General features: G+C 44.9%; 1 long non-coding RNA gene across 1 annotated transcript in view; it reads left to right on the top strand.

Moving 5' to 3' along the window:
- The window catches only part of LOC138498550 (uncharacterized), a 39,183-nt gene extending 16,246 nt beyond the window's left edge, over positions 1-22,937 (top strand). Inside the window, exon 2 of the long non-coding RNA XR_011278740.1 lies at positions 21,575-22,937. This is a non-coding gene — a long non-coding RNA (uncharacterized lncRNA). The remainder of the gene's footprint in view (positions 1-21,574) is intronic.
- The last annotated feature ends 315 nt before the right edge of the window (positions 22,938-23,252 follow it).

The following is a 23,252-nucleotide window of genomic DNA, read 5'->3' as shown; positions in this document are numbered from 1 at the left end:
TCCAAATGCCAAGGGGCCACCTGTCCGGCACCAATAATCAAAGAAGCTGACAAAGAACTAGCACCATTCATCACTACCTTAATAAATTCTTCCTTTGACTCCTGTACGGTGTCAACGAACCTAAAAGATGCATGGGTCCTTCCTCTATTACAAAAAGCGAACCTATACTGTAAAATCCACACCAATTACAGACCAATAACGACCATTCTATCCCTTTTGAAAATTCTAAACAGGACAGCCTACCGATTCAAGCTTACCTTGAAACTAATAATCTCCTTGGCCTGCGACAATCCGGTTTTAGATCTAAACACGGTACAGAATCTGCTTTAATTCGCCTGAAAAATCAAATGAACGAGATAAAGGACACAGGGAAGCTTGCCCTCCTTCTCCTCAAGATCTGTCAGCGGCATTTGACTTAGTTAACCACAAAGTCCTTTGCAACCACTTGACTTCAGCTGCCCACTTTTCCGCTGAAGCCACTGCCTGGATTCAATCCTTCTTGGACAACAGATCCATAAGAGTCTTCTCCTCAACTGAATCAGCCGAGCCTGCACCTATCACCTGCGGAGTACCGCAGGGGTCATGTCTCTCGCTTACAATGTACAATATTTTCACCAAACCTCTCTTCGATGATCTGGATAATCTGGGTGTCACCTACACCAACTATGCGGGCGATACCCAGATTCTCATTTCCATCACTGGTGATCACGACATTGCCTCTACTGTGCTTACCAAAATATATCACAGTATCCAAGCATTGATGGCCAATCATGGCCTATGTCTTAATGATGAAAAGACGGACCTCCCCCTTATTGGATCGACAGTAAGACTGAATAAATTAAGCAGCCAGTTTAAATCATTCAACATTGACAGCAATAATATTAAAGTATCTAAGGAGGTAAACACACTGGGCTTTTACCTAGACTCTGCCTAAAATCTGAACAGAAAGGTCAATGCCACAGCGTCTGCCACTGCATACACCTGTAAATTAATCAACGCATGTAAACCATTCCTCGCGACAACTAGCTGCACTACTTTGGCTAGAGCATTAATCTTATCTAAAATAGATTACTGTAACACCTTATACTTAGGTTCAAGCAAATACAACGTGAATAAACTGCAAATATTGCAAAACAACCCATTAATAACTGCACTAAACATTCCCAAAATGCAGCACATTTCTGCAGCCAGACGTAACACGACCTTGCTATCAGTGAAGGACAGAATTAGCTTCAAGTCATTAACCCTTACTCAAAAATGTCTCACCAATTTGGCCTCAAAATACCTAGTAGACAAATTTGTTAAAAACATTTCGGAAAGACCTACCAGAACTGCACACTCACACTGCCTGAGGGTTCCTAGATGTAAGCTGCAAAAAGCAGGTGGGAATAGCTTTCCTATTATGGCAGCCAAATTGTCGAACTCCATGCCCGTAGCCCTTAGAGCAGAACCTTCATTTTACAGCTTTAGGACCAAGACTAAAACACGGCTTCTCTCTACAGATGTATAACTTGAACAACCATGCCGCCTCTGTAAAGCGCTACACTGCAATCTTGTAAATATGTAATGTAAATGTCTAATATGTACTGTAAATAATTGTCCATATATGCACCACCTGTAACAGGAGCTACTTCTGATGTAACTTGCAACTTTGATCTATCAACTTATAATGTACTGTAAATAATTGTCTATATATCCCTATGTAACTTGTAACTGCGCCTAGATACCTTCGGGTTTGGTGCGCAATATAAATAAATAAACAAACAAACAAACCCAGACCAAAGTAAGGGCGGGGGTGTCTGAAAAACAAACTGCTAAATCACCCTGAGTTTATTTTAAAGCAAACATTTTTTGGGGGGAAATATCAATTGCCATATGCATTTGTACAAATCTGTAAACCAAACTGCTAGCCTTTTAAGCGTGCAAGAAAACCGAAATTGCACAGCACTGCATAGGTAAATTGATTTTGTTCATTGACCAGTGTTCATTATTTCTTGAATTGAAATCAGGATAAAGTAACGTATTGTGATTTGTGTTTTTCCCAACCAACTTGTGTGATTTATTTGTGTAACAAGAAGTTTAATTGTGACCCACAAATAAGCTGGCTTGTGTAGTTTAGTGCAATCTCTATTACCTAGAATCTAAATAAATACAAATATATTTCCTGTATACATCATCCTGGTTCTTGGTTCATTGGTGGGCCGGAGTGGAAGGGGGATCCAAGGGGCATGAGATGAATCAGAAAAAGGGCTGAAAAGAATTGACATCAAACAGTTTGTTGTGTGAAACCTTAATTGGGAGGGAAGGAACTGCCCGGGTTGAGGGAAGCCTCTAAATAAACAGTTACTAATTGGGGGCTCGGGCCGGGATTTGGCTGGCTATTTTTGACTCATGCAAGTTTACTTTGGAACTAGGGACATTTCTTGGATGTCCAACTTTCAATTTTAGAGAATGAAGTGATTACCACAGTATACCATAAACCAACCAATGTAAATAACTTACGACACTTTGCAAGTTTTCACCCGAAATCCATGACCAAGAGTTTACCTTATAGTCAGATGTTAAGACTTCAAAGAATTATTTCAGATCCTGACATCTTTAATAAGGAATGTCTAGACCCCAGCAAGAGATTTTGTAAGAGAGGTTACCCCAAGGAGAAACTAAGTGAGGCAATATTACAAAGTGCAGAAGTACCAAAGGAACAGTTATTACAACCTAAACATAAAGATGCAGAGACACCACTGTTATATATTTCCAAATATTCCAGAGTTTTCAAATTGCTAATATTCTTAAAAAGAACTGGGGTATTTTACAATATCACCCTTTACTGTTGAAATTGTTCCTGACACTCCCAATGATGGCCAATAAACGAGGTACACATTTATGAGATAAATTGGTGCGTGCCAAGTGACTCCAAAGGGACAGACAATCAGTGTTACAGACACAAAAGAAGGTGTGGCAAATATGCTGCTCGGCTGCCACCCCAGGCCTCCAGTCTGCCACACCGGAGCACAGACAAACGCAACACTGGACCCGACCGGCCACCCAATGCACCACCACAAGCACCACAACCAGCAGGAACGAGAAACCGAGCCAAAACTCCACAACACAACACCACCCGTAAATGCTAACCTGCCCACCTGTGCACAACAAAACTCCTTCCGCCCAGGCTGCCACCCCAGGCCTCCCATCTGCCACAACGGAGCACAAACAATGGAACACTAGGCCCAACCGGCCACCCAGTGCCCCTACCACAAGCATTGGAGTTTTTGCAGGAGCAAAAACTCACCCATGCTAACAACACTGTGTCCACGCACTGAACTCAACTATAGACACCACCGCAAGCACATTACACCCTCCATTGAAAATGCAGCCGTAGGTAGCAGGCACACTATCCTTACCCCAGCCACAGCAACCACAAAGCTCTCTCGCAAGGAATGATACCCAGAGAAAATTCACTATGCAGCACAGAGCCCGGCCATCACCCTGCGCAGATAGGCAAAACCGACGAAACCGAATAACAAACGGCTGAGATACCTAAACCAGCTTAACAAGAACGAGAAACCAACGCCCACGCATCCATAAAACACATCCACAAGCCCAACAGGCACTAGGGATAACCCAGAAAATCCAGGAAACACCCCGTCCACGAGCCCACCCGGCGCTCGGAAAAACCACGGATAGTAAACATGATGCCCCTAACACAGCGGGACACCATAGTCATGCAAATGGACATCGCAATTAAGGCAACAATTAACACTTCCTGAATGGCGACGACTGCACAGACCACACAACCATTCCAAATTCGTCCGCACTCACAACACGAACTGTCCCAAATCCCACCCGGCCAATTTAGGAACAACATCGCCTAAAGGAGAGAAAGGTGAACCAACTCCTCTCCCCCAATTCACCCACACTTCTAGAAGATAAATATAAGGCACTCCCGACTCGTAAGAGTTCGGGCTCTATAATGCTCTTGCCGCAACGGCTGCCTCAACTAACCAAAAGGCAATCCAACACCGGAAGCCAACACAAGATGAGGCGGAGACTCAAAAAGTGAGGTGAAATGAATGGAGACGACTGCACAGACCACACAACCATTCCAAATTCGACCGCACTCACAACACGAACTGTCCCAAATCCCACCTGGCCAATTTAGGCACAACATAGCCTAAAGGAGAGAATATAAACACCCCAATGTCCACTCCGCTCACAACACCCACACTTCAATACACGTACTAGAGAACTGCACGCACCCGCTCACGTAACCAAACCCACCCTGCAATTTGGCACATAAATCACACCCAGTATACACTGGAATACACATTAATGGTGCGAGAGGAACTAAGCACCATCACAATACACATATATATATAAATATATCGTGTGCTAGCAAAACATAAAATTCCCCTAAAATCCCTTGATATGATGGTACCCAACGACCTCCCACAAGTCCAGCAATGCCCTCAAAAGGGGGCAACCCATGGGAAACAGTCAAAATCTGCAGAAAAAAAATAAAACAATAAAACGCAGTGTAATGCTGGGAAAACACCCCCAAAGCACACATACACACCCATGCACCACAGACATCATAGCCTCACAGAACTAACACAACACATACACATCCTGGCCAGGAAAACACAACAATTAGGACATTACGTTTCAGATAAAGTAAGATCATTAATCCTCATGTAGAAATCGAACATTTCGGGATCCAACTCCTTAAACTCCCCTAAAAGTACATCACAGGATGTGCAGTACTCCTTGTGGCTACATCCTGCCAGTCCACAAACAGCGCACTGATGCACACACACTCTCTTCTGCCCCTAGGCTTTCCCTTCCACAGAACGCATCTTTACTCCGCAGAAAGTCTTAACAGCCGCCTCTCCTCTGGCATGAGCAACACACGCAGATGACAGTTGCGGGCACATCCCCCTTAGAACATCTTCCTCGGAAGAAGCTTGGCAAACGTCCGATCCAGCCATGGGTCGCAGAGGCACAGACATCGCTTCGAAGATGCTGTGACCAACCCCCTCACAACGATCACATGGAACCTGGCGCAGCTCCATGCTGCGTTCCACAGGCAAAAACACGTTGCGCTCCAAGGTCACGCAGGTGCCATGGCAGGGAACTCCACTATGTTGGAAATCTCCTAAGTGCTGCGTGGGCGATTTCGACATTATAGCACCAGGGGAAGCAACAACACGTCGCTCTGATTCTGCCATGTACTTAGGTGTCCTGCGGCCAGTAACGGTCCCCCCTTACTTCAGCGTGAAATGCCGCCCTGTGGGTGCTTCCTTCACAACAACGGAATGGCACCACGCTCAACCCAGACCGGGGAGCACAGGCCTCGGAAACTGAAAGGGCGATAGTCCATATGCCGTCCGATAGCTCACCAAAGACGGCAGCAGCTGCAACACTCCGGTGCTGGACCCGGGGCACCACACACACTCCGCTGCAGCCTGCCGGACAACGACGACAGTGTGGAACAATCCGGCGCTGGACCCGGGGGCACCACGCACACCCCGCTGCAGCCTGCTGGACAACACACGTGCAATTCCCTCTTGGACATACAGGGAAAGCCAGAACCGTGTAGATATATAGTCACGTTCTTGTCAACCCCTCAGCCTTGCCCACGTAGATCCGAGGATGAACTATTCTGGTGCCCTGCCGGGTGGGGCTAGAACGGTGGAGGGCAGCACTCTCTTCTTGGCGACCGCTCTCTCCTCAGCGGCATCCCATCCTCGTCGCCAGTGTGGCAAAGACGCTGCTCGGCATTAAATGGAAGACCAGGTAAGTCTCAATGGTCTTTATTGCCTCCTTTACAATCAGTTTGAACATGTGTGTGAGAAGAGGAAAAGCTGGACCCCACACGGGAGGCAACAAGATCCACAACTGTCCCCGCAGGACCAACCGTCACCTCCCGCTTCATGCGCACACCTCCACATTCCATCAACGCACGTGAGTCTCACCTACCGAGTCACCTTCCACTCACACGCACACTTCACATCCCTCACACGCATGCGAATCTCACCTACAAGATACAACAGAAGGGTACATTTCCCTGCCTTATATGCAGCATTGTAACAATGGGCCTCATAACGACGAGTGTGGCCACGGTATGAACAGTGCTGGTAAGGGACCAGCACCGTTCATACCGGGCCGCCACATTACGGGTCATGCAGCGGGTCCCACTCTGGACGCCTGGCCCGTTGTTAGCATCCTCCCCATGGGAATGGGGACGTACCGAGTCTGGGTCCCGCGAAAGGGAATTACCGGGCCCTCCAAGGTCGGAATGGCCCGGTAAGTCCCCTTTTGCGGACCCAGACCCGAGTTTGGAGGTAGCCATGCCGCTAAAAACGGCATGGCTATCTCCAAACTCGTAATGAGGCCCAATGTGTTAAAATATAAGATCATCTCACGTCCACAGGCAGGAAAGAAGATCTCTCTTCATGACTATGCTACCTGCACGACATCTGGTGTTATATTTAGCATAAAATGTCGACGTGGGCTTCTATATATAGGGCAAAAAGCAAGGACAGCCAAAGAAAGGTGGACGGAGCACAAGTCTAAAGAGTGTTGTAAGAATATCCAAACTCGCAACCGGGTCCGGCACCCGCGATTGGGCAATTACTGGGGTATTCTGGCCCACCGGACCCGGTAATTGCCCTTTCGCGGGTGCCGGACCCGGAACATCCCCATTCCCATTGAGCCCTGTACGTCGGATGCACCGGCACCATTTGTAATGGTGCCGGTGCATCCGACTTGCTGTGCTCCCAGGTGCCGCTCTGCCCGCCAGGTCAGACCTGGTGGCTGACAGGTACCCGCGAGCACAGCTCGTAGTATGGCGGTACGGTAGCAACAGTGCCGGTAGCGCTACCGGCACCGCTGTTACCTTACCACCATACTTCATTGTAATGAACATAGACATTCAATTGCACAGATGCAATTTATGATATTGGAAGTTGTTAAACGCCCTCTAGAGGGGGTGACTTTAATACTCGTCTTGCACAGAGAGAAATGCTCTTGATTCATTTGCTAGACATGGTACATCCTAAGGGGATGAATGAAGAATTTAGTTTGAACAGTTTTATCTGATCTACAATTGAGTTTAAATGAATTGGTCCGTAAATTATATACTGTGGGTGGATAGTCCCTAGAATACAGTATATCTAACCCATAGAGATGAGAATTGAAATGAGAAGACAAGTTGTAAGATCTACATGCCATTACTTGAAGGCCTCTCTTGAAGTTATGAACATGAATGTGTTTATGTTTAATTTGGATGTATTGAAGATTAACAATACCTTTGCATGCATGTTGCATAAACATGTTGGAAGCATAACTGTTTGTTAGGAAATTGACATATTTTAAGTTCCCCCAAGGTATATGTTAGTGGTTTATCATGCATAAACCTTCTTATATGATCTATGTTAATTATAGCACCTATAAATTATCCATTAAATATCTTTAGTATCATGATATTACTGGTACATATTGTTTAAACTCAGTGTGCATAGACTTAAATAACTAAGAATGTAAGTGTTGAGACACAGCCTATGAGTCACTGTTTCACTAGCCCAAGCCAAGATAGCTGACTAAAGAATACAGGAGGGATTGGATAACAAAACTGGATTTAGGCAATATATGTGTAATTTTAGTGTGCATTTACTTAAAAAAACAATAATATAAGTGCCGGGCAGATAATTGCTGCAATATCAACTCTAGCCAATATGGCTGCTCGAATTACATGGAAGGGATAAGAGGAAGAATTTGGGATACATGTGACACCTAAATACACACGTGACCGGTTTGAAAGTGGTCACATGATTAAACAACATGCGGATGATCCCATGTGACCACTCTACGAAGTTGTTTTAAGGAAAGTACAAAACCTCCATGCACGCTATCATGGTTGGGTTACTGAAGGCTGATACGTGTAGAAGATTCCAGTAGTCAAGGTAAAGGCACTTTACATCATTTGAATTATATCGTGGACAACCTTGCTTAGTTATTGGTGAATTTGCCAGTGCAAGAATAGCGGCCATAGTTACTGTAGATCCTTAGAGAGTATTTTCACTTTATGATTTCAGACTTAGTATTCCGGGCAACAGACTTTGAGTTAAGAAAGTTGGGATAGTTAAAAGTCCGGGGAGGAACATGCAGTACACCCATGATCTGAGATAATGGAGAACCATTTTGAAAGTGTGGGTGAGTTCTTTTTGAATAGTTTTATTTCTACACATGGTAAGAGTACTTTGAAGTGGATATTATAATTCTGTATTTTAATAACCTGCTTTTTTACAGTTTGGTTTCCACAGAAAAGAATATTTAGGCAATAGTCATTTGATTTGGCCAGGTAGGCTTTTAAAAATGTATTGAGTGACATCACTGATTGGGTGATCACGAAATGTTGGATCTACGACACGTGTAGAATTGAACTGGTTGACTAATGGCCGGTTTTTATTTATATTAAGGGTGTCCTAGTTCACCACATATAATAGGGATACTAATGGTCAATCACAGAATTCAATAGTTAGAACTTATGGCAGGGTGACGAGACGCTGCAGTTTAGTCTGTGAACTGGCATGTTCATCAGGTGGATTTGTAGAATATTGTATATAGTGTATATAAGTGATAAACTGTATAATTAAGAAATTGGGCCATGTGTTTTTCTGTCTGCAGAATTTCCCTCCTGAAGAAGGGGAATATATCCCTGAAGCGCCATACAGTACTACTGGCTGTTATTTGAATATTGTATCAAATTTAATTTCAAATTTAGTTTTGAATTTCATCTGAGAATAAACTAACTGTTTAGCTGATTTTTCAGCATTAAGGTGTGCAGGGGATGGGAGTGTCCATAGAGTGGAACCTTTATGTTTCATATTTTTGACGCCATGACAAGTGCATAGTGACAGACTATTCATTTTAATGTAATTGCATTATGGTGGCGGGAAAGCCATCTTTGCTTTGTTGAAGTGCCACAAGGGCTTGAGCCCCGAGTTCTAGGGAGGTGTATAGGTGAAAAATTAAGATTGAGCTGTTCATTCGGGTTGAGTGGACAGAGGCGGCTAAAGGGAGGCGGTAAGCTAAAATGATGCAATTTGTTACATCAGAAGGAATTGACTTAATGGTCTAAAGGTGGGCTATGGCACAAAGCATTTGAGGCATTTTATATGAACTGAAATGCTCAAGAAAAACTGAGTCAAATGTCTCAGCTCACAGCTTATCTATACTTCCACTTGCAGTAAGTGGAAGAGCGAGTGCAGAAGAGTGAGGCTTGTGCATGGAGTCAGACTGAGATTCTAAATGGGGCGCAGAAAGAACTTAAACAGTTAGAAGATCAAGCACAGCAGAGCCATGTTTTCGAGTTAAAACAAGACAGCCTCATGGAACATCTCAAACATGAGTTAAAAACCCAGCAGCAAAAGAGTGCAGAGCGTGAAACGCAATGTTCGGCACTGCAAGATGCACATAAAGAGTGTGTGGAAAATTTGAGCACACTGCAACATAAGGTAAATGATCAGAATCTTTATAATAGAGGGCTGTTAGATTACGTTATGGCCTTTTAATTAAAAATAAAGGAGTTGAAAAATAAAAACAGTCAGTTAATTATAAAAGGGGTTGATTTCCAAAATGACTTTGATCAGATGTATCAGAAGGTACACACTTTAAAACAACAGAACATTCAACTGATGCAGGTAAAAGACCTCTTGAACCAGGAGAATAGTGTCCTTACACAGGAGGTGCATCAGTTGAAAATGGATGCAAAAAAGAGTCAGGTTCTCAGGAACTGATTGGAAATAGGCAAGAAAATGTAGAACTCATGGAGCATCTTAGGCAAGCGGAAGCTGACCTGCTACAGGCAGCACAGTTTAGAAATGTGCAAGAGAAAGGGATTGGTCTGTTGAAGCAAACCACTTTGAATATGCCTGCACAATGCAGGCGGCACAAAATATAAATGAGTCAATTCAGAATGAAACCAGGGAATTGAAAGGTTGATTAATGGCCCATAGAAAAGTGCTCGAAGCCAATCAGGCCATGGTGTCAGAGTTAAAAAAGCCAGCTTTCCAAACACCATCAGGGAATAAGGACAGAGAGAAGCATGTGTGAGAGGTTGACAAATGATATTGAAAATTACAAACAGGCACTGAGGCTCCCTGACCAATCAGAGTATGGGAAAGGGCCCTTTGATCCAGTGGTGATGCCCTTCCCAACAGGAACCTCATGACAGTTAACCACAACTTCCTATGGGCCGACTGCGACTGACCTCATGCTTTCCATCTACAAAGCTCAAGGAAACATGAGGCACCTAGACTTACCCAGGCCTAGCCAAACTGATCCAGAATGCCAGTTCTTATCTGAGATTGAGGAGTACTCACATCTATAACATAGAAGGGAAGGTGGCCAGACCAGTGAGTCCTGGGAAGTTAAGAATAATCCTGTGAGTACTTCAGACCATGAAAACTCCATTGATGAGAAACTCAGGGAGATGCACTTAAAAAATGAGATTGCAAAGAGACCACCTAGCTTGCTTTGTTGGAGAAGAACATTCAAAGCTTCAGCCCAGGTAGGTATAGTAAAAGCCTCCTTACATTCAGGGGAAGGCGTATGCTTCCCCAGACTATCTGGAAGGGGGGGGGAGTACACAGTTGAGTCAGTCTGAGGAAGAGACTGAGTATTATCCTAAATAGCGGCCGGAAAACTCACACAAGGCTTCACAATCGAGAGAGCCCACCGATCCCTTGCAAGGTGCCCCCCCCTGGTGCTCCACCCCGGCCACTAATTGCCAAAGTGCTCAACTACAAGGACAGGGAGACCATCCTAGCTTTTTCCAGATCCGGTGGCCAAATTCAAAGGGGTTCTGCAAAAATAGCCATTTACCCTGACTACACCTTTCAGGTCCAAATGAAAAGAGCGCAATTTATCTATTCCAAAGCCAGACTCAAAAATGCTGTATTACGCTACATGCTCTTGTACCCGGCAAAATTAAAAGTGATTCACAACAACAAAACGCTCCTTTTTGACAACCCCGAAGAGGCCCGCGAATGGATGAACGGGATACAACTTCCAGACATCGAAGTAAAAGGACGCAGACCGCGCCGGGCCACACCAAACTGACCACGGATGGAGTCATGCTCCACACACACATGGGAACAACGCGGCTAACCTCTGAATGCAGCAAGATTGATTCTTCAAGCGAGCTACACCAAGGATAGTTCGTTCACTCTTCTGACCCCTGAAGTTTCTCTTTTTTCTTTTTCCTGGGTAGTTCTACCCGCCCGTAGGGCACCCGAAGACCTACGTATGGTCCAACGGAGCGGAAACGGGACTGTCATAACGGGGAAAACCCCGCTGGACCTGTTCAAAGTTTGGGGAGTTTACTGTTACCAGGGGGTGGGAAACGGGATATTGGTGTCATGGAGGGGGGAGGGGACACGGGGATTTACTGTTATAGTTGGGTACCACAAACTAAAATTACCAAGACCACGGGAACTCATTATACGCAATGCTGGAACAGCCGGACCTCAAGTTCAGATCACCTCAACCGTCTGCCCACACAGCACCAATGGATGACACAATCAAGATCGTCACCTGGAATGTTAGAGGCCTGAATAGTTTTGTCAAACAAAGACGTGTTCAATCCTACCTCAAGAGATGCAAGGTCGGAATCGCCCTACTACAGGAGACCCACTTGACAGCTAAGAAGCTCGAAGCCCTCTCCAGGTCCTGGCGAGGCACACTGATAGGCTCTGCTTACTCCTCCTATGCCAGAGAGGTCTTAATATGGATTGCCCCTTCGGTCCCCTTTAAGTTTACTAGCTCCAAATCAGACAATGAGGGGAGGATGGTTGTGGTATGTGGCTCTATTGAAGGCAGAGAGCTGTGTCTAATTAGCACCTACGCACCCAATCATGACGCAACTGTTTTTTTCCGCTCTCTTTATTCACGGCCCACCCCTTATATGAACAGAATCATAATTTGGGGAGGGGATCATAACTGCACCCTCGACCCCACACGGGACAGATCCGACACTAAACACGACCGCCCCACCCACACGGCCAAAATCCTGTCCAAGTTGGTCCAACAGCTTCAACTCTGTGATATCTGGAGAGATCAGCACTCTGAGAAACGCAAGTATTCCTCTTACTCCCCGCCGCACGCCGTGCACACCAGGCTGGATTACATATTTCTTAGCCAAACACATCAATCTGCATTTGTTGACGCATATTATTTGCCGCGAGTGCTATCGGACCACTCCCCCCTGCTGATTACTTGGGAGGTGTTCCCGCCTAGGCCCCCTATACCCACATGGAGATTGAGAGCAGAGGCCCTTCTCGACACTGTCTTCAGAGAACACATTAGGGATAGCTCAGAAGAATATTGGCAACTTAACCTCAATAGCGTCAAACACATGAGCACCACCTGGGAGGCATACAAAGTAGTTATGAGGGGGGAAATGATTGCTGTGGTTGGGGGTGCCCAGAGATCCATCACAGCCCTGTTGGAGCAAGCTGAGAGTGACCTGAAGGCCCTGGAATCGAAGGCTGACTCATCCCCTGATTATTTACGTAGGATCACCGAACTTAAACAAACTTGCCTGACCCATTGGGAATCCCTGGGCAAATTAAGTCACGCCAAACACACAGAAAGAATCCACGCCCTGGGGGACAAACCGGGGAAGCTCTTAGCGTGGCTTTATAAACGGGAAACCCCCAGACCACCCATTTGCCACATAATCACACCTGACGGCACTACCGTGCATACCCAACAGGAAATAAATTCGGTCTTCTCCGACTTCTATCGTAACCTGTACTCCGAAACCCCGCTCCCTTCTGACACACAGATCGAGGACGCTCTCGAAGCCATTAACCTGCCCACGCTGGACTCACACATGGCAGAGACCTTTGACGAACCTATTACCCCTGATGAGGTCAAGATGGTAATCAGATCGCTGCCTGCTGGGAAGACCCCGGGCTTTGACGGCCTCCCCGGGGAATTTTATAAGACTTAAGAGGATACACTCGCCCCCATATTGACCAAGGTCTATAAAGAGGCATTCGAGCGTGGCTCCCTCCCGGACTCCCTGAGTGAGGCCGTGATAATACCCCTGCTCAAGCCAGGGAAGGTTGGAGACGAGTGCGGCTCGTATAGGCCTCTCTCTATGTTGAATGTAGACTGTAAGATCCTCACGGCACTGCTTGCCCACAGACTACGCAGAGTGATACCTTTGTTGAGCCACCAAGATCAGACTGGTTACGTCCCCGGAAGTTCCATTACTGAAAATCTGCGCAGGTTACACCATGTTATTTGTAGTACAGAGGGGAGCCCACAGAAGCTCGCAGTGGCGTCACTGGACGCCACCAAGGCTTTCGATTCCGTGAGGTGGGACTGGTTGTACGCTACTATGGCTAAAATGGGGATAGGTCCTGTATTTCTGAAATGGACGCAGTTAGTCTATGCTAACCCCACCGCAAGGGTACGCACCAATAGAACTTACTCTGAAAAGTAGTCCCTGTGCCGGGGCACCCGACAAGGTTGTCCCCTGTCTCCCATGCTCTACATCATCGCTGCAGAGCCTGTAGCGGCCTACCTGAGACAGGAATACGGGGATGGGGGCATTCATGTTAACGGAGCCACTCACCTTGTCTCCATGTACGCCGATGACACCCTCTTATACCTTCGGGACCCCGAACACCTCCTACCTTATATTCTGGAAACTCTGGACTGCTTCCACAAGCACACCGGGATCCAAATCAACAAGAGTAAATCCTGCCTCTTCCCCCTAGCTGCACTATACAGTGAATGTTACGGGTCTCTCCCTCCTCTTGATCTGAAATGGCAAGCAACCTCCTTCAAATATTTAGGGATAACTATACACAGGAACCCCGCTACAGAACATATCCTTAACACCGTTAGGGCCAAGGACTCGCTCTCTAAGTCTATGGACTTTTGGGGCCGGCTCCCGCTCTCAATGGCAGGAAGGGCGGGCCTCCTCAAAATGGTAGCCCTCCCTCGCTTACTGCACACCTTCACCAACTTTCCCTACTACATCCCTCCCTCGTTCTTCAGGGACCTCAATAAACTTTGCAGGGGCTTCCTTTGGGGGGGAGGCAGACACAGGGTGGCACTAGAGACCCTCCAGAGGCCATACGAGAAGGGCGGACTGAAGATCCCAAACTTCGAACTATATTTTCTCGCTGGTCAATTGAGACACGTTGTGCAGTGGATGGCTGACGAGGACACAATAGACACGCGCCTTCTTCAGCCGGCCCTCCCCCAGCTACTACTCAGGGACCTACTCTGGATTAGAGGGGGCGCCCTTGAACACTGCCCTTACCTCGCCAGGCTCGGGACACGCCTCTGGGAAAGGGCTTGCAAGCTGGTAGGGCCTTAAGACCCGTACTCCCCACAGATCCCTATCGCAGCACTCATGTTTAACCAACCTTGGGGGCACCTTGAGACTCGCACACTATGGGAGCCCTTTGGTGTGGTCACGCTGGGAGACTTGTTTCATGAACAGGAACTCATGCCTTCCCCGACCTCTGCGACGCCACTGGTCTCCCCACCGGGCAATTTCTACTGCATAGAGCGGTCACACAGGCCTTGAGTGGTAGGTGGCCTGAGGCTACTGACCAAATAGAGGAGAATGTATGCATCGAAATGATCCTGAAAGCTGCTGAAGGCGGCCATGAGACCTCTCGTATCTACGAAGCCCTACTACAGGGCTCTATCAAGGATGACCTGAAATGCCGGAACAAATGGGAGGCTGAGTTAGGCCTTGATTTCGAAGACTCCGATTGGGGGGACATTATCCATTACCACAAAAAAATCTCCCGTAATGTCCGCTTACAGCTCATCCAACTGTATATAATCAACAGAGCATACCTCACCCCAGAAGCTATATCTAGATTCACCGGCGCTGGCACCCAACTTTGCCCCAAATGCAGCGAACCCGAGGTTGGTATGACACACATGTTTTGGGGCTGCCCAGTGCTCAGAGAGTTCTGGGTACGAGTAAAGGAAAGAGTGGCCGGAGCGGACATTAACATTGAGGTGGAAGACCCCTCGGCATGTATCCTGGGCAGGTTTAAGCGCTGCAGGAAGAACAAACCACTAAATAAACTCAAAAACCTCATATAGATCACGGCCAAAAGGTGCATAGCCATGAGCTGGAAAAGCCCCAGAGGCCCGCCTATATCCTTATGGTGGGGCGACCTTTTAAAATGGACCAAGGCTGAAACGGCAGCTTGGGAGACGGCGATTCAGGTGCAAAGATTGGACTCTAGCGACGAACTACAACGTTGGGTGGCCCTAACAGTACCCTTGCTTTACCCTGAGCCACCTGAGAAGGAACCAGATGGCGATGCCAACCGGAACGTCTGTTAGAACTCTTGAGGAACTTTGTTCTAACCGTGGTCTTGGTGGGGGGAGGGAGGGGGGAGGGGAGTGGGAGTTGGGTGTTTATTTTCTCTGGTCATTTATGATCTGCTTTTCTGTTACGAAAGATGATGTACCTGTTACTTGAGAAACGGAAAATAATAAATATATTTTTAAAAAAAAAATTATATACCAACCCAAAATCAGAAGAAACCTTGAGTCCTATGAAACCAGACAAGGAAGAACCCGCTCAAAGTCTGACATTTAGGAAAAGGGCGAACAGTTGTTTTCCCCATTCAGTTAAATCAGGGGAGGAGCAAGTGCTCGCCAGAGTATGCCTGTCTAATGGAAGGAGCTTCAGAAAACTTCCAAACAATCAGACCATTCCCACATTTAAATTGATTAACAAATGAGTAGTAGGTCTGGAAACTCCAAACTCCAAACATCTCCTTCCTAGCAGGTGTATGCGAAAAATGTCCATTGGCAACAAAAGCATAGAGCATAATTGTTCGGTCGTGAGAGAGGTCCCTTTCACCTTTTATCTGGTAGGTGACATTTTCAATCAATTTGCAATCAATTTGGACCTAATTAATAATACAGCTTGGTCCCAACTGAGGTGGGGGACCCCATGGGCTATGAAAAAACCAAAAAAGCATTCTGGTTAGCTCAATTGCTGCTTTATGCAGTTGAAGTTCAAGTGCAAGAAAAGGTTACCATCCCAGGACAGGTGCTACAATTCACTATTCCCCTCAAAATTAAGCGAGGACTGAACCTCAAACACCAGGACACCGATATACATTGGTGTCGAGCTTGAGGCTAAGCGGAAATATCCTGAGTGTGAACATGAAAGGAAGAGAAAGGCGACTCAATTATTATTCCTAATTGTTGCCTTTAGTAACAGCTCGGCGGGATATAGTTTGGGTGGAACTTTGCAATTGTACAAACAATGTTTTTGTCCTCCTGTGACATATGGCCTGGAGTCCATCACGGTTGCTGATACCACATGGATCAGGAAATTAGAGACACATTTTTGGAGAAAGATATTTGGCCTGCCTTCTTGTGTCCCATTGAGATTTTGCGCATAGAGTTACGACTTATCCTAATGGAGGCCTGCTGTATATTAAAGTCTTGAGTAATCCGCAATGCCTCTCTTGCATTTGCTGGGTCTAGATATCAAAACTAGAGACTCAACAACTTACGTGAAGTCCATTCTGGACTTATTCGATTCTATAAGCTGGTCTCCAAAATGGGAGTTGGGTTATATAAAATTGAGCAGAGCTTAAGACAAAGTTAATAGATTGGGATAGGATTAACAATGATGTACACCTGACTGGATTGAAATCGTATAGCCATGTATCTATCATACATGCTCTACACACCAGGTGTCCCGCAACGTTATCTGATGTTTTGTCCATCTAAAAACATTTTCAGATTTATTCTGTTATTCCGATTAAATAGTTTGCCTGTGTTGGTAAACAGTGGCCAAGCTCAAAAAATGATGCGTGCCAATAGATGTTGTCGTGCCTGTAAAAACCCAAATTTCTTGGAAACTCCAAAGCATATCCTCACTGAGTGTATTAGTATGGCTACAAGCATATTGGCAAAAATGGCTGAAATTACACATGATCCATTATCAATCACTGAGAATGCCTTCTGGCTCCATTGTTTGAATACATGTAGTAACAGCTTACACCTTGCATTATATCGAATATGGGTTTCTTTTGGAAAACATGTGAAACCATTTATATATAAGTGAAGCATGCTTGAGTTTTTCTAGTGTAACTATGCACTCTCTTTGTCAGTTTGGCTATTCTGATGCTGGGTTCATTTCCTGAGGGGTGGCAAACTGTGTTATGCTGTCATCTGTGTTATGATGTTATTGCTATCTCTGATACCCTGCCTCTGACCATCCTCCAAATGTGTGTTACTGTGATTACCCATTTTATTTCTGGTTTTGGTGTATATGTTTATATTTATGACAGTTATGAAATTTGTATTAGTATTTTATTATGATTGATTTTTAGTATGTATATGTGTAAAGGTTTTGACTACAACACATTAAGGTATATATATATATATATATATATATATATATATATATATATATATATATATATATATATATATATATGTATATATAGCACCTGCAACTCATAAAATAAAGGAATACATTCTTGATTTATTGCCATCACTAGGACAAAGAAAAAATGCAGTACAATGCGATTCGTAGCCTACCGGCTACTTGTTCACATACACATATACATTTAAATTCCCATCTCCAACGACAAGGTTTGTATTTAAATCCAACACCTCTAGTAGACCTAGAACACAACACCATTCGAATATTGGTGGATTCAGCGACACTCGATCTATCAGAGACCTTTATTGGAATGTAGCGTGATGCCGAAAATTATTCTATTGATTTAGATAATGAAATCATGGGACCGATCCCAAATGACTGTTTCGACATCAGCGATGGTATTCCTCCAGAAAAGATGTTTACTAGGCATGGGGTGAATTTCGTGGTGTACTCTTCCTGCACCTTCGTGGTAGAAGAAGTGAAAAGTGACATCAGGAGGGAGGAGGTGGTGTTCAGAGTCAAGGACCACTACCTTGAATCCCTGGAACCTACTATCCAGGTAAACAGCATCAAAAGAGATCTCTCAACCCAATTGGAGGATACTGCTGAAATTGCCAAGCCCGAAGTCTTTCTAGGTTTCAAGCAGATGGTCGAGGAAAGGATCAATCTTGCTGATGCCTATGAGACCAAGAAGTAAAGACAAAAGCTGAAACATAGCTCCTGTACTTGTGAAACAATTCCGGTTACCTCTCACATCCATGGAATCACTCATGGAGATTATTAAGAACTTAGAATCGAGTTGGATAATTTGTCTGATCCACAGTACCTTCAATAACCTGGTACTCGGCATACTCAAACCAAACAGCCAATTGATACTATGTGCAGACCTGAGGGAGTTGAAGAAACGGGTCCACATGTCAAGATGGCCACTTCCCTACATCGATCAGGGCTGGCACAGATCCAAGGGTCAAAAGTGTACACCGCCATTGACCTGACCAGTACCCATGGGCACTGTGGAGGAACATATAGCAGAAATCTGCTATGTTCTAACACAGTTGCAGAAAGCCGGAACAAAACTGTCCTTTCAGAAGGCACACTGGTGTAAGACCCAAGTGAACTTCTTAGGGCACGAGATCACCCCTGGGGGTCTTGATCCCCAGGTGAAGAAGGTGGAAGCCTAAATGAAATTAAAAGACCCTACTACTCTGCAAGAATTAAGAAGCCTTCTTGGTCTCACTAATTATAGTCAGAATTTCATTGACGATTACGCAGAGGTCACTCGACCCTTGGTCCATTTATTAAAGGCTGAAGTCAAGTGGGAGTGGGGTCCAGAACAAGCCGAGGCAGTTAAACAACCGAAAAGAAGCCTTTCCCAGGCTCCTTGTTTGGCTTACCCGATAAAGAACAAGGAGTTCTTCTTGGAGACAGTGTTCTCAGATACCTGCCTAACAGCAGTGTTGTATCAAAAGCATGACAAAGGCCAAAAAGTCATCTTGCACGTGAGCAAGACTTGCCCTCTGTGGAGGAAAAATTCAATGACTGCAAGAAGGCACTCCTGGCAGTGGTGTGGGTGTTGAAAAATTACTGCCCATTCATTCAGGGGGAGCACATCATTGTCGAGACACCTGACCAACCCTTTCAATATCTCCAAAGTGACAGAATCCAGGCAGGGAATGTCAGTAATTCCAGAATTACTTCCTGGATTCTGTCCATTCAAGGCTTTCCTGTGGAGGTCGGATATGGCCAAAACTAGAAGAGTGACCGAGCGCAAGGGTTGGCAGACTTGCATGATTGTGCTCAAGAAAACTGTCTCGAGGATGAAAGTCTAATGACCAAAAACAACATGAAGGCGTTCTTAACTTCCCCACATAAGGTCTATGAAGAAGACACGTGTCAGGGGATAACCACAGTTTATGTGGATGGGTGTTCCTACCATGTTGATAACAACAGGGAAAAATAACTATTGGCTGGCATTAGGAATGCCTGGGTGAATGATACCCCAGAACCCTTTGCTGGTTACAAAATAGGACCCCAGAGTGGGCAGGTTACAGAGCTGATGGACGTTCATCATGCCATCGTCACTGCAATGCATCACCAACTCAATGAACGGATCATAACCATTGACTCTGATTATGTCAGGAATGGGTTCGTGGAGCACCTGATTAACTGGAGGAATTGAGACATGCTTTGTGCCAACAATAAACTCTTAAAGCATGCCAAACTGATCCAGTCTATAAACGATCTGGTAACCTCTAATGAGATGACCATCTATTGGAAGAAAATATGGGGTTATTCCAAAATAGAGGGGCCAGATAAGACTGGGAATGACCCGGCTGACCAGCTCGCTACAACTGGAGCCCTGCAGTGGGATTTCATAGAAACTGAATCCCTAATGGCCTAATGGGGGAAATCCAAGTTATCGCTGTCACCATGTCACAAACTCGTGCAAACTGTCGACTGCCCAGTAGAGTAAAGGTACGCCCGATGCAGATTTCCTCACTGCACAGAAAGAGGACCTGATTATTGGAAAATTCTATCAGCACATTGAAGACCTTGTGAGTTTTCCTCTAAGATGGTCAGATTATACTGATAAAGAGGATCACCGGTTGTTGATGAAGTTTTCCAAGATGTTGCGGAACCAGGTTGGTTTGTTGGTATGGAGGTCCCTATCTGGCTGTGACCAGTCGGTGGTACCTACCTCATTCCGAAGCCTGATGCTGAACCGTGCCCATGACGTGGTCACTGACGGTCATAGGGGGTTTCACAAGGCATTAGAAATCTTGCTCAAGGTTGCCTACTGGCCACATATGGGCAATGACCTCAACACTTACCTAAAGAGGTGTCTTGTGTCTGCTCAATTTCAACCTAGTTCACTCACACATAGAGCTCCCCTACAAAAAAGGGGAAGGGATATGTCTTAGTCAGATTTGCAAGTCAATTTCGGCGGGTCAGTGATTCACTCCTTTAGAAGAAACAAGTACATGTTGACTGTGACATGCTTGTTCACAAAGTGGATAGAGTGTCAAGAGTATCTTCCAGCCCCACATTGTTAGGCAGAGACAGCTGCTGCACTAATGATCAATCACATCTTCTTTTGTTTCGCCCTGCCGGAAAGGATTGAGTCGTATCAAGGAAGTAATTTTACCAGTAAGATGATGGCAAAGATCTGGGCGATTCTAGGGGTAAAAAGAAAACTCCACATTGCATATCGCCGGCCTCAAGCGGGGGGTCGGTAGGGTAGAGCGATACAACAAGACAATTGTGAATATCTTAAAGAAGCTCATGGCAGACTCTGGACCCAGTTGGGACATCCATTTACTGCTTGTCCTAATGGCTTGTAGGTCTACATCATCTTCTGCAACAAAGATGTCTCCATTAGAGCTTATGACTAGATGGAAAAGGGTGTTACCTCAGCAGCTGCTCTACGGAGCTCAGGAGCAGACCCTGATAAATATGTCCACTACTCATGAACATACTGAACATTGAAGGAAGCACCTCCAGCACACTTTTGCTTTTGTTCAGTGCAATTTAGAAAAGCCGGCTGAAGGAAGGAAGACCTATTATGATCTAAAGACCACCAAAAAAGTGTATGAAGTAGGTGACAAAGTTCACCTGTACAATTTTCAAAGGAATCAGGCCAAGGAGCAGAAATGTCTTCCGTCATGGCATGGTGCCTTTGAATTTGCAGATGCAATATCCTGTTGCTTACAAAATCTGCATCCCAAAAGGAAAACAGACAGAAGAAAAATGGATGCACATCAATCAGTTGAAAAGCTGTAATCCCAGACAAGCTTTACGACTGATTGAGGAGCCAAATTTAAATCGAGCAGAGGAACCATTCGAGGAGTGAAAGGAAAGGTTGAAAACCCTGGATGGAGAATTATAACAGGAGAGTAGTTTAATTAATATTCTTTGGAAATGCTAAACAAATTTGTTGAAGTGATGTCTGAAATATTTTGTCTAGTTTTTTGTAATGTTTTCCTCTTTCGATTGGATGTCTTGAAATTTTATGTTTATTTCTATGTAATATTTTTCTCTCGAATACAATGTCCAGCTTCCAGGCTTATATGTTGTGTAAAAAGTACTGAACCTCTCTTTTCTTTCTATTGCTAGATAATTAACTTCATTCACTTCCAGCCTGGAAGCAAGAGGGAAATCCGGGGAGGATCCTAGGGGCCCCGAAAAGAAGGAAGAAAGGGGTGCTGTGCTACACACCCAACCCAAAGACGGAATGGGAGGCTGCAGTGCCAACTCCCTAATGAAGGGAATTAAGCAGGACACACTACAGCTGAAAGAAAATGATGAAAAAAGGGACTTCGGATGAAAGCCCCACTCTGCCCTGCTCTTCCTCAAGAAAGAATGATGGAAGCACTGGAGTGGGGGCATGTTGGGTTTAATCAAAGGCCCTAACAAACAGAACTGAAGGGCTCACTTTACAAATGACCTGCCAGCCTTCATAAAAAGACCTTCACACTGAAAATGGGCCTATTAAGACAGACTTTGGGGGTTTCTGCAAGTGACACAATGAAGTGCTATGTGAAAAGGCCTACCTGTCATTACAAAATGAAAAGCTGCCTTTTAATTCACAGTGGCAGAAGAAATTCAAAGGCCCCTTCCACATTAAAAGTAGGATTTGCAAACACTGACACTAAAATGGCTTTACTTGTGTGTTTAGGTTTAAAGCAAGACATGAGAAACATGTTCCCCTGCTAACATAAAGATGTCAGAGAAAAGACGTAATGTGGGTTGATAAGATCTAATTTATTGTATACTTCACAGGCAAAATACCATCAAAAAGGGATACGAAGAGGCCACTTTGTTTCCATGGGTCACAGGAAAGTTTAATTTAGCTTAGAGGCAGACCCTTTAGCCTGTGGTTTAGCAGACTTCACAAAGGGGGAGTCCCTGAAAGCCTGGCTTTTGCATCCCAGCAATTTACAAATGCAATAAAGTATGGCCTGTTAAGGGTGTTGAATACAAACTTTTTTTGTGAATGGCAAAAGGGCCTACTCAATGCATGACTGGAATGTGGGAGGAGCTGCAACCAAGTAAAGATGAACTCTGAAAAAATACAAGAAAAATGAAGTTTTCAGATTGAAATGGTGGTACACTTCAGATAGCAGGACAGGAGGCCTTGTGACATCACAGGGCCGGCCTAACTCATTATCTTTAGTGGGAGCTCTCTGTGTAGCTGGTGCTTCACAAGTATTTACGACTTGCAGTGTACAACTTCAAACAACAAAGATGCTAATAAAAACACAGTCCAGGAAGCACTGGCCACATGCTGGACAGGAATGGCAAATGGCCTGGGAGCTCACATTTGCGTAACATAAAATTTCCCATTAGTTTAAAAGGACTATCATAATGTATGCATTTGTCTCAGCAACAACAAGTTGTACTGTGTTCATTTATGTGTCATTTTTTAGATAAATTCCAGGAAATGTTATTAAAATAAAATTCATCCACCTGCGACTTAGGGAATTGTAATGGCAAACTAAAATGTGTTCCTGGCTGCTCTGAACATGTACTGAATTTAAGAGTTGATGATCTGGTGGAGGGTAAAATTAGGCATTTGAAGAGTAAATTGCATGTTCATAACTATTATGCTTTTTGTATAAACGGTGGAAAATTGCCACACGCCCGTGAAACGTGGCACGGACCTGGCTGGCGTTTTATTGAATTACCCATGATTAGCGAAGCGGAATATATATATATATATTATGGCAGTTACTAGTAAATTATGCAGTTTTGCCATATGACTACTTTTTGCCAAAAGGTTGGCATAAAAAAG

The sequence above is a fragment of the Ambystoma mexicanum genome, chromosome 5q, assembly GCF_040938575.1.
Source record: "Ambystoma mexicanum isolate Mex_15411 chromosome 5q, UKY_AmexF1_1, whole genome shotgun sequence".
Taxonomy (NCBI): domain Eukaryota; kingdom Metazoa; phylum Chordata; class Amphibia; order Caudata; family Ambystomatidae; genus Ambystoma; species Ambystoma mexicanum.
Note: the sequence above shows the minus strand (reverse complement) of the source record. Positions and strands in the feature narration are given on the sequence as shown.